The sequence below is a fragment of the Mustelus asterias genome, chromosome 4 (genome assembly GCF_964213995.1).
Source record: "Mustelus asterias chromosome 4, sMusAst1.hap1.1, whole genome shotgun sequence".
Taxonomy (NCBI): domain Eukaryota; kingdom Metazoa; phylum Chordata; class Chondrichthyes; order Carcharhiniformes; family Triakidae; genus Mustelus; species Mustelus asterias.
This window is the reverse complement of record NC_135804.1, coordinates 149,531,747-149,543,761: the sequence shown is the minus strand read 5'-3', so window position 1 is coordinate 149,543,761 and position 12,015 is coordinate 149,531,747. Positions and strand designations below refer to the sequence as shown.

The 12,015-nt window shown below is 43.4% G+C and overlaps 1 protein-coding gene across 1 annotated transcript in view; it reads left to right on the top strand.

The window, feature by feature from the left end:
• The first annotated feature begins 3,840 nt into the window (after positions 1-3,840).
• The window catches only part of LOC144493070 (short transient receptor potential channel 5-like), a 124,353-nt gene continuing 116,178 nt past the window's right edge, over positions 3,841-12,015 (top strand). Inside the window, exon 1 of the mRNA XM_078211941.1 lies at positions 3,841-3,878. The gene's annotated coding sequence lies outside the window, so the exon portion shown is untranslated. The remainder of the gene's footprint in view (positions 3,879-12,015) is intronic.

Genomic DNA, 12,015 nt, shown 5'->3' with positions numbered 1-12,015 from the left:
AGATGGAAACCTTAAACCAATTCTGTGCAATTTATCTCCAGGGGAAATATACAAAGGAAACCTCTGCCACTCTGAAGAATGTTGTGGCACTGGAGACGGTTCAGAAGAGGTTCACTCGATTGATTCCAGGTTTGAAGGGGCTGTCATATGAGGAACGGTTGAGTAGCTTGGACTTGTACACGCTGGAGCACAGAACAATGAGGGGGGTTCTGATTGAGGTATATAAAATACTCAACAGGATTGATAAAGTAAATGTTAACTAAATGTTCCCCCTTCTAGAACAGTCTAAGACAAGAACTCATAAGGTAGAGTAAGGGGGGGGGGGGGGGTTCAAGACAGAGATTAGGAGTAGTTACTTCTTACAGAAGGTTGTGAATCTATGGAACTCACTGCCCCAGCGTGCAGTGGATGCAGAATCAATCAATGGATTCAAGAAAGAGATGGATAAATATTTGATCAAAAGCAGGATAAAGGGTTATGGGGAAAAGGCAGGGAAGTGGAGTTAGGATGAGATGGAAATCAGCCATGATCATATAGAATGGCAGAGAGGGCTCGAAGGGCTGAATTGCCTACTCTTGCTCCTAATTTCTACATTCCACTTGACAAAAAAATATTCAAGAGGCTGCAGGTACCGGGTGAGAATGCCAGAAATAAAAATGGCAACATAATTATAAACACAATAAATTACAAGTAAAAACCTAAAAGAGAGCACAAGTGTTCTTGACTTTCCATTTAGTGAAGTAAAATTATTACAAAAAGGCATTAAAGGTATTAAATTGATTTTCTCTTTCCCCCACAGAGACATAAAAACATAATAAACAGGAGTAGGAGTTAGCCAAATGGTCCCTCGGGTCTGACCCTCTATTTCAACTCCATTTTCCCACTTGATCCCCCATATCACTTGTTTCTCCTAGTGCCGAAGAATCTATTGATCTCTGCCTTGAATATACCCAAAGACAGAACAATAGTCCTCTGGGGTGGTAGATTCCAAAGATTCACAACTCTCTTACTGAAGAAATTTCTCTTCATCCCAGTCCTAAATGACCAATAGTTTATCTTGAGGCTCTGCCCTCTAGTTCTAAACTCTTTAGACAGGGGAAGCTCTGAACATCTGTCCTCCAAGTCCTTTAAGAATTTTATACATTTCTACGCGATCATCTTTCATTCTTCTAAACACCGAAAACTAGAGGCGAATTCTATTCAACCCCTAATTGAAGGACATTCCAGGAATCAATCTGCCAAACGTTTTTTGTATCAAGCCTGAGGCAAATTCATCCTTCCTTAAGTCAGGAGAGCAAAGCTACTTACATTTATCTAGATGTGGTTTGGGGAAGCAAACTTAATCTGGAATATTGAATTGTTTTTTAAAAATTAGTCTTGTTTCGTGGTTGAGGGGTACTTGCAATGGAAATTATCCTCTTAATCTTTGCCATCTGCTTTTAATACATAATTATTTTACACTCAAGAGCTGATGAATTATGCTGTGCACTAACATCGCACGGATTGCTGACTTAGATGAAGCATTCAACATTGAAATTGCATTTTGATTCCGCAATGAGCAGAAGAGTCCGTTTCTGGCACCAAAACCTTTGCATTTGTTCAAAATGTGAACCAAACAACTGCTTTCTCAATTTACCTGCATCCAATCTGCCCATCTGTTGTACACTCGCTCCAATTTATCTAACTTGCTAAAGGTCATTTTTGCTTAAAGGTTCTCTGATGCCCAATGGTTAACATGAAAAATCACTCCAGAATTTACTTTTTAAATTCAGTTTACAGGACGTGGGCATTGCTGACTAGGGCAGCATTTATTGCCCTTCCCTAATTGTCCTTCAAAAGATGGTGGCAAGCTGCCTTCTTGAACCTCTGTAGTTTGAAGTGTAGTACACCCACAGTGCTGTTAGGGAGGGAATTCCAAGATTTTGAGTATTATTAGTGTCACAAGTAGGCTTACATTAACACTGCAATGAAGTTACTGTGAAAATCCCCTAGTCGCCACAATCCGGCACCTGTTTATTTACACTGAGGGAGAATTTAGCATGGCCAATGCACCTAACCAGCACGTCTTTTGGACTGTGGGAGGAAACTGGAGCACCGTAAGGAAATCCATGCAAACACGGGGTAGAACATGCAGACTCCACAGACAGTGACCCAAGCCGGGGATTGAATCTGGGTCCTTGGAGCTGTGAGACAGCAGTGCTAACCATTGTGTCACTGTTCTGATTGAGCTACAGTTCCCTCCCCCCCCACTCCCACAAAACATACACATACTCATCAGCCTGTGTGGTTGAATAATCTAGAGCTTTTGTATAGAGAAGCTAAATGACTACATTTTGAAATTGAAAATAACCCATTTGTAACAAATGCCTAATTTCTTTACATACCATTAATCATTTATTCTCTTTCACTTCCAATTTTAACCTCGATCCACACTATTTTTCCCTCCTTGCCACCAGATATATATAATGATGTTGAGATAATAATGTGCAAGAATTGGTAGATTAGGAGTTGTTTTATTAAATAAGAGGCTGTATATACATGCTATTTGTTGGTGCCAACCTTGCCTCAAACGTGCTTGCCTCTGATTCAGAAGGTCATGAGTTCAAGCTCGACTCAAGAGATTGAAGCACAGAATCCAGTCTGGCCCTTCAGGGTACAGGACTACTAGAGGTCTAATTTAAACCGAGGCCCGAGGGATATAAAGTATCCCAGGGCACTTTTCAAAGAATAGGAGTCCTATCACCTCAGAAACAGATGACCTGGCCATTTATTTCAGTGCTATTTTTCGGGACAAATTGTTAGATTTTCTATTGTACAACATTGAGTTGAGTTCAGAAGAACGCCGTTGGCTAAGGGGAGAAAGATATTGTGTAAATCCAACTTCGATTCTCCTTTTGGAGATTGTGAGGTTCATCCCAAATCTTCCCAATTTCCGCCAGTGGGCCAGTAACAATTTGGTTAAGAATTGGACCAGAACATGTCCTGAATCTTGCCTATTCTGAGTCGTGAAACCAAGCGGGGGTGGGGGGAGGGCGAGAATATCTAACAGATTCTTATCATCCGAAACTGCAATGCGAGCTGTACCACAGCACCACACGGACGCTGGAGTCTGCAGTCTCGCCACCCATTGCCCAGACACTGGGTACAATTATCTTTGAAAGCTCAAGGATGGACAGAATCGGAGAAAGAAAGAGATTGGATAAAAGTGACAGAAAGAAGCAAAAAGCAAAGGAGAATTTGAAGGGAAGAACCTGGTAACTTACCTGTCAGTCCCAATGTGCTAAGCAGACAACCCCCCTGTTTGTGTTGCATGCACTGTATGTGTCAGGCGGACTAGTCTTATCGAAAGGGGTTGATTGACTGACGGTTCTGTCACGCCAATGCAGAACCGTATCTCCATCCACTGACCTATCGAAAATGCTACTCAGCTAAAGATTTCTGCCGGCTTTTCAGAGAGGCGTAGTGTGTTGCTGCTTTATTGCTGAAGCTTTCGGGGAATGAAAAGCCAGCTCCTGGCTTCGCTGTCTCGGTGGAGAACAACGCGACCAGGTTCCTAAAGGAAGGATCTGAGAGAGGGAGTGGGAATCGCAAGCCTGCACTTTCTCCAAGGAAATCGAACCTATCCGGATATAATAAATGCTTTGGAAAGGTGTTTTTTGTTTCATATAAAAAAAAGAGCTGTGTGGATGTCAACCCTGGAAAAGTTAATTTTCACAATGGTCATGCGAAGATGTGAATTTGAAACGATTCTGCGATGATCGGCGTTTTGCCTGTTATTGTCTTCCAGAGGATAACATTGGTCCAAACGCTGCGTTTTAAATGAAAAAGACAATTGTGTCGATTTATCAGGGGAGATCACAGGGGAACCTAGCCTACAGGTAAAAATATAAGTCTCTTAAACTATTCCAGTGGGTTCGGTTGGCTATCTTTTAAAGCGATTTTTTTTCTGGGTTAAAAAAATGACAATGTTTAGGGTTTGACATGATGCTATTGCGGTGCGAGACTGTAGGTTATTTTTCAACGTCTGAAACCAATTGGATGGGATTGAAAAAAATATCATTTTTTAATTAGAAATTGGACCCAGTAGACATCCGAACCCATCCGTCCAACAGCAGCCTGTGGCTGGCGGGCTTGGATTGAAAGGTCTGGTTAGATGGTCCAGTGTGTAGAGGCTGGAGTGCGAAACTGTGGTCAATCTTTATTCCATTTGCCATTTACGGAGAACTCTTCAACAATCACGTTCTCTCTCTCTCCCCACCCAAAGCTTCATTCCACAAGTCAACTGATTCAGATGGGAAATCACCAACTCATTAACCCGTCTGAAATCTGCTGTGGACTGATCTCGGGATTGGCAGAGCCAATCCGGATTCATTTATGGGTTCCAAGCCGTGTAAAATGTCCCATTGCTTTTTCGCCTCTTTGTTTTGAGAGGGAGGGACTTTCCCAATAATCTCACGGAAAGGGAATGTAAACCTCTCAGTTTAGGCTCTGATAAAATTGTCCAATGTTTTTTGAATGTTCGTCCGGCTTGTGTTTTGTTTTTTGTCCTGTCTGGTGTGGGAAGTAGAGTATTGCTGCCACAATCATGTTAGCACCCGACACACGAGCCATTTATCAACTTTAATGGGGTAGATAAGGCGCCCACCTTCTTGAACATTCACTAAAGCCATTTCTGGGACTGTGGCAATGCTTCTGTCTCCTAATTACAAGATGCAGCGCCTTGTAGCTAGCTCACTGCTGAGTATTGCATGAGGGCTGATGATTAAAACCTAGTACAGAAAAACAGCCTGAATATTGACTTAGCCTTTAACCGAGCACACAACAACCTTCCTGAAATATTCCATCTACCCTTAGCGATTGTGCAAGTAAACACAGCTATGTATGTGGCCAGGGCTTCTGGTGTGGAACGATGTTGTGATCCCTGTTGCTGCAATAAGTGGTATTGGGGGAAAGCGCTGGATTTAATTAGGAATTATTTGTTTAGGTGTTAAGCGTTGAATATTTAACCAGTGTAGACAAGCGTGCATCCTGAGAATTTGATATCAGGTGGAGCCAGAGTTTGGATACATGACCGAATGGGGATCGACACCCCAATGATTAACCCAGGAATGGATGAACTGTCCTTCAAGATACACTGGGCAGGAGATTCGTGAAATTCGGTCAAATTGAACACGGGGGCGGGGTGGTTCCCGCACTGAATGCATGTACACCTGCAGGCCCGTTAACCTAAATAGTTAAAAGCCTGACAAATTCAATTCTCACAGGCAAAACAGACAATGGGAATGCCTCGGGAAGAACACATTAGAAGCTAGTCTGATCAACCGCTCCTAGGCAAGGGGACAAATCCGTGTAACGCAATGGGGATGAATTTTAAGGACGGCTTTAACTTTAGTGGGGACTGCCTTGGAAATCCCAGAATGAATGTTTTCACGGAGCATCGGCCAAGATTATATCAACAGGAGAGAGTGAGAACTCACCGCACACAAAACTAAGTGATAATAACAAACTACTTTATCAACTAAGTTCAGCGGCTAACATAATTGGCGAAAGGAAATCAAATAAATACTTGAGTAATGGAGGGGGGGGGGATTGGTAGCGGATGTTGTGTGAGTAGCAACAGCAGCCCTGCCCGGGCTCGAAACCTATCCCAGACTCCATGGCCTGACGAGTCAACTTGTACAATCTTCTAATGCAGCGCCAAATATGTGCGGGTTAGGTGGATTGGCTATGCTAAATTGCCCCTTAGTGTCAGGGGGAGCCAGCAGGGTAAATATGTGGGGTTATGGGGATAGGGCTTGGGTGGGATTGTGATTGGTGCAGACTCAATGGGCCGAATGGCCTCTTTCTGCTCTTCAGGGATTTTATGATTCTAATGCAGCTGTAAGAGTCCCCCTGATGTGGAGTGACACCCTCTCAAATCGTAACTGCTGGTAACCAGGGTTGCCAACTGTGATTAAATATCATAGAATCCCGACAGTGCAGAAGGAGGCCATTCGGCCCGGCTGAATGCCCATCAAGTCTGCACTGACCACAATCCCACCCAGGCCCTATTCCCGAAACCCCACATACTTACCCTACTAATCCCCTGACACTATGGTCAATTTAGCATAGCCAATCAAAAGAGAAAATGCTGGAAAATCTCAGCAGGTCTGGCAGCATCGGTAAGGAGAAAAAAGAGTTGATGTTTTGAATCCAAATGACCCTTTGTCAAATCATTAGCACGGCCAATCAACCTAACCCGCACATCTTTGGACTGTGGGAGGAAACTGGAGCAAACCCAGGCCAAAACAGGGAGAATGTGTAAACTCCACAGAGTCACCCACGGCCAGAATTGAACCCGGGTCCCTAGCGCTGTGAGACAGCGGTGCTAACCATCGTGCCGCCAATATATCCCTGGAGGTTTTATCACATGACTTCCCCACCATCCAGACATTCGTGGACCGCCACGTCCATCCTTGTGACTCACACTACCTTCCTGGACAATTGGAAAGCAAAACTACTCTTTTACCCTATTGGATGATGCTTGACTGTCAGTCAAACAGCTCTACCCCCATCACTCCCCGCTCTCCCGCTCCCCCCCCCCCCCCCACCCCATCCCCTCCCCTCCATTTTCCATATTTTTATATCTGGTAAATAGAAACTTTCAAAGAAAGTGACAAATAAAAATGTGATGTACCATTGATTTTTTCCAGGGTTGCATACAGCAGTGTCCTGGAGGTTAGTCTTAAATCTCTGGAGACTCCAGGTCAATGCTGCAAGGTTGGCAACCCTGCTTGGTGACCTGTTCCAGGGGAAAAAAACAAGACACAGAGGCAGACATGAACACATAGGACATTGCCTGAGTCAATAGACATGGGAAGTTTCTAGGTTGAAGAATAAATCAGTCGCAGTGCTAGATCGCAATGGCAGAGATACAATGCAGTATGCACCAGAGATCTTAACCTAGAGTTACATTAGGGAATTAAATTCACCAATAAACATAAAGCTGGGAGAAAAAGGAGGCAAAGTCACACTGTGCAAAGAGATATGCACTTGGATTGATCAATGGTAAATAAAATTCAATATGGACAATTGAAATTGTGTATTGGAAGTAATAAATAAGAGAGGTGTACTCTACAGGTGGAACACAATTCGAACAAGGAGATTTAATGGCGTCGCCTCATCATTCACCATGTCTAAGTGTTGAATGTTGACAGTAAATATGATTGCTGTCTTACATTGCTAAATCAATCCAGTTCACGTTGTCAGAAGCCTTTGCTGAAACAATTTTAGACCAGACTTGGAGTACTGCACACAGCCCTGCTCACTACTGTAGGGAGACACCTGCCCCCCAGAGATAGTTTACCTGTGTCAGTCAGGCTGAACTACTGGAGGGAAGAATTTTAAGGAAGTTTTCTGAGCTAGTTCTCTTCATCCTGTGGGAGGCAATGGCCTAGTGGTATTATCGTTAGACCATTAATCCAGAAACTCAGCTAATGTTCTGCGGACCTGGGTTCAAATCCCACCATGGCATATGGTGGGATTTGAATTCAATATAAATGATCTGAAATTAAGAATCCACTGATGACCATGAAACCATTGCCAATTGTTGGAAAAATCCATCTGGTTCACTAATGTCATTTAGAGAAGGGAAATCTGTCCTTAACTGGTCTGACCTACATCTGACTCCAGAGCCACAACCATGTGTTTGACTCTCAACTGCCCTGCAAGGGCAATTAGGGATGGGCAATAAATGCTGGGCAGCCAGTGACACCCATGTCCCACGAATGAATAAAAAAAAACTCAGAGAGGGGTATCTCTGGGAAGGTGTTACAGTATTTAATAAACTTAACAGAACAAAGAAGCTTTAGATTAAGCCATGTGTGTAAATTTAGGGCCGAGTTCAGGATGCATTTATGTAAACTGAGATCAGCAGAGTAATCAGTAACTGACTACCAGGAAGGTTTGTGGATGTCAGCACACTGAATTCATTTAAGAAGTAACTCTGTAGGATTTTGGAAGGATGGATATAGCCATTCGCATTGAGCCTGCCTTGTTACCTCAATAAGAAATTAGTTGAAAAGTGTAAGAATAGCCAGCATTAAAAATATCTTACCTGCAGAACTACCAAATAAAGTAGGCACATAAGATCATGGTGGAAAAGGGGAGGCAAAATATGATTGGCAGAACCAGGCACACACACTATAAAGTAGGGATATGGCTATTTAAACAAATGTTGCTGAGAATTGAATACGATTTTCTCATTAGGCATTTTTGATGATTGGGATGCTGCTCGATGATCATTATTTAGATAGATGGGAAAAACAAGGATAACATCACAACTTAATCAGAGTTCTCTCCATGCCTAATTTCCAAAGTACTGGGAAATTTCCAAGATTTCCCAGGAGAAAGGAAAAGGAGAAGGGGTCAAGATTGAATATATTCAAGATTGAATTAAACAAATTTTTCATCAACAAGGGAGTCAAGGGTTATTGGAGACAGGCAGAAAAGTGAAATTAATGCTGCAATCAGATCAGCCATGACCTTATTGAATGGCAGAACCGGCTGAATGAGTTGAATGGCCTACTCCTATTTCTTATGATCTTATGGGAGGCTGTGCAGAAAAGTGAGTGAAAGTTGGGATCAAAGAAATACAATGAATGACAATTGAGAAGATAAGGAATGTGAGTTCCCTAGTTTATAAATGAGTTGTCAACTATATGCTCATTATAAAAGACATTGAGATATGGCAGAACAATTGTATCTGAAAAGTGAAGAATGTAACCCTTCATCAGAGCACAAGATAGAAATGGAAATCAGGATAAAAAGAGAAATCAGACTTCATCTGTGCTAATATAGCAAGAAGCTAAGTGGGAGGAATTCAAATAGTAGACAGACAAACTATGGACACTTGTAATCTGGTAATATTTCCATGGGGAGTTTTCACAATCTGGTGCTGTGTTTGGACATAAATGACAAACATCTTCCACTGAAATTACTACAGCAGATTGAAGAACCACCATGGGAATTTGGGCCGAAGTATCAGAAATGCACCATTGAAGGGTTTGCAGTATTTATTTTTAGATCTCAAATGACTTTCTTCCAAAACTTTGTATTTGCAATCATAGCAATAGGTGGTTTCCATAGGTAGGGCAGCGTCCCTTAAGTCTGAAATTAAAACCTTTTTGATGTCATGAAATGGAAAGAGAATGCAGAGCTAACAATTATCCTTTTATCAATGAATCAATTTTTAGCGTTCCATGTGGTTTACCAACCATGCAATCCTGTACTCTGAAGGCAGAAAGTAACATGCTATCAAGCATGGTGACAGAGTGGTTAGCATTGCTGCCTCACAGCGCCAAGGACATGGGTTCGATTCCTAGCTTTGGTCACCGTCTGTGTGGAAGTTCTCTCCGTGTCTGCGAGGGTTTCCTCCGGGTGCTCCAGTTTCCTCCCACAGTCTGAAAGACAAAGAACAAAGAAAATTACAGCACAGGAACAGGCCCTTCGGCCCTCCAAGCCTGCACCGACCATGCTGCCCGACTTAACTAAAACCCCCTACCCCTCCGGGGACCATATCCCTCTATTCCCATCTCATTCATGTACTTGTCAAGACGCCCCTTAAAAGCCACTACCGTATCCACTTCCACTACCTCCCCCGGCAACGAGTTCCAGGCACCCACCACTCTCTGTAAAAAATCTGCCTCATACATCTCCTTTAAACCTTGCCCCTTGCTCCTTAAACCTATGCCCCCTGGTAATTGACTCTTCCACTCTGGGAAAAAGCTTGACTATCCACTCTATCCATACCTCCCATAATCTTGTAGACTTCTATCAGGTCTCCCCTCAACCTCCATCGCTCCAGTGAGAACAAACCAAGTTTCTCCAACCTCTCCTCATAGCCAATGCCCTCCATACCAGGCAACATCCTGGTAAATCTTTTCTGTACCCTCTCCAAAGACTCCACATCCTTCTGGTAGTGTGGTGACCAGAATTGAACACTATATTCCAAGTATGGCCTAACTAAGGTTCTATAAAGCTGCAACATAACTTGCCAATTTTTAAACTAAATACCCCGGCCGATGAAGGCAAGCATGCCGTATGCCTTCTTGACTACCTGCTCCACCTGCGTTGCCACTTTCAGTGACCTGTGTACCTGTACACCCAGATCCCTTTGCCTATCAATACTCAAGGGTTCTGCCATTTACTGTATATTTCCTATCTGTATTAGACCTTCCAAAATGCATTATCTCACATTTGTCCGGATGAAACTCCATCTGCCATCTCTCTGCCCAAGTCTCCAACTGATCTATATCCTGCTGTATCCTCTGATGGTCCTCATCGCTATCCGCAAATCCACCAACCTTTGTGACGTCCACAAACTTACTAATCAATCCAGTTACATTTTCATCCAAATCATTGATATATATTATAAACAGCAAAGGTCCCAGCACTGATCCCTGAGGAACACCACTTGTCACAGCCCTCCATTCAGAAACACACCCTTCCACTGCTACCCTCTGTCTTCTTTGACCGAGCCAGTTTTGTATCCACCTTGCCAGCTCATCTGTGATCCCCGATTTCAGACATGCTGATTAGGTGCATTGGCCATGTTAAATTCTCCCTCAGTGTACCCGAACAGACGACCAGGAGATTTTCACAGTAACTTCATTGCAGTGTCAATGCAAGCCTATTTGTGATGCTAATAAAGAAACTTTAAACTTAAACCTAGGCCCAGAAGAACTAAGTTGTTGTAAATTTAGCCTGAATAATAAAGTTTAAAGTTTATTTATTAGTCACTTGTAGGCTTACATTGACACAGCAATGAAGTTACTGTAAAAATCCCCTAGTTAGGTCAATGTGCAGCATGACCTTTCCACCAGCCCTGGTTTACATCACACTCTCTCTCACTCCAGCCCAGGTGGTGTTCTGATCTTGTCAATCCTCCTGAACTGTACTTTGCCAGGTTTTCTTTCAGAAATATGGCATAGATTTTCCATTTATATTGGTGTTTGCAAGTTTGGATGCAATTAACATGTCAAAGGCAAGATAACTTGTGATGCATTTATCTCTTAAAGCAGACATCTGATGGGAAAAAACTTCTGAGCAGTGACAGTCCGAGTCTCAACTCCTTTTTGCTGCTACATTATTGGGAGCCACACCTTCCTCACCCAACCTTCTGACTCGGCTAGCCGGGGTATAGGGGAAGTTTGGGGGGGTGGGGGAGGTCGGGAGTGTAGTCAGGAGGATCTGGAGGCTAGCCAGGGTTGTGAGGTGGTGGTCAAGAAGGTAGTCAGAGTTTGGGGAGTTAGTCGTGAGGGGTGAGGAGGGTATCTGGAGGATTGGGGGTGCATTTGGAGGTTTGGGGAGTAGTTTGAAGGGTGGCAAAGTAGTTCTGAGGTCAGGTGGGTAGTAGGGGAGTCGGGGGGTAGTTGGAGGAGTGGAGCCTAGTCAAGGGTGAGGGGTGGCTGGGGGTTAGTTGGGGGGTGGGAAGGATAGTCAAGTGGGTGGGGGGGCAGGGGGGCGGATGGTCCAGTTAAGATGGTCCACTGAGGCTAGGGGAGAAAAAAACGCAGAGGGCATGGGTTAAGGATGAAAGGAGAAAAGTTTAAAGGGAATATTAGGGGGGGCTTCTTCATGCAGGGAGTGGTGGGAGTGTGGAATGAGCTGCCGGATAAAGTGGTAAATGCTTTTAATATTTAAGAGAAACTTGGACGGGTTCATGGATGAGAGGGGTGTGAAGGGATATGGTCGACGTGCAGGTCAGTGGGACTAGGCAAAAAATGGTTCGGCACAGACAAGAAGGGCCAAAACGCCTATTTCTGAGCTGTAATTTTCTGTGGTTCTATGGTTCTAATTGTGGGGCTCAGCACTATAGTTATCCAGGAATTCAATGTGGTTTTAATTCTTTTAACATTTCCTGAGTAACTATTCTTCTAAGACATTTGGAACCGCCCGGCCTCCAATTTAAATCAGAATATCAGATGGTTCCCAGTGCAGGGCACTTGCACATTGAAAGTTTAAATAGCCATTGCC